We start from the raw sequence: 1028 nt of genomic DNA on the forward strand, positions 1-1028 counted from the left end.
GTGTGGTTTACTTCTTCTTTCCTATCAAACATCTATCGTCCTTATCTCCCCTTCTTCTGTTTTATGTTTGTTACTCTCATGTAACACCTCTAATTTTCTGGCGCTCATATGACCTTATGCTGTTGCGAGCGCCCGTAGAACCTCTACTACAACTAAACTGTCTGTCTGTCTGCCCTTTTTTTTTCAGCACTAAATGACCATTATTGTGTCGATGTGCTTCTCTTTATTTACCACCCCCCCCCACCCCCCTAAAAAACAACCATCCCCAAAGCAAAAAAAAAAAAAAAAAATCCTCAACAAAAAATAAAAGAATAACAACAAACAACAACAACAACAACCCACCAAAAAACAAAACATCACAACAAAATAAATTAACAACCAATCCAAACAACAAAAAGCAAAACAAGAAATACGAAGAACAAAACATTTTTTACTTCCTTCGTGCGTCTAACGGGGCGGGGGCTTTAAGTTTAAAAAAGACACATGGGAAGTCTAATGTATCCAGTGCATAATATGTGGGTGGTTGGCGGGTGCTGTGGTGTAGTTTGCTTCTTCTTTCCTATCGAACAGCTGTCGTCTTTATCTCCTCTCCTTTTTTATGTTTGTTACTCTCTTGTAACACTTAATTTTCTGCACCTGTATTACTTACTGTCAACCGCTTTGAGCCTACCTCCCTTATATCTGCACTTATATGACTTACTGTGTTGCAAGTGCCGTAAAACACTTACTCTCAAACAGATCAAACAAAACGTTGGCATTTAGCGTGTACGTCGGAGAACCACGGGATCCACTCACCCTTCGCGCTCATGATGGTACTTGAAGTGTTGATGGACATTTTGATTTGAACCTACTGTACTCTCACGCACGCCCGTGCGTACGCTCGCGCGCATGCACGCACGCACACACGTACGCACATATTATGCACGCACGTACATTCCGATAGATAGATAGATAAAGAGAATGATATATAAATGGAAAAATTATATATATATATAGAGAGAGAGAGAGAGAGAGAGAGAGAGAGAGAG

The sequence above is a fragment of the Aplysia californica genome, unplaced genomic scaffold (genome assembly GCF_000002075.1).
Source record: "Aplysia californica isolate F4 #8 unplaced genomic scaffold, AplCal3.0 scaffold00070, whole genome shotgun sequence".
NCBI lineage: Eukaryota > Metazoa > Mollusca > Gastropoda > Aplysiida > Aplysiidae > Aplysia > Aplysia californica.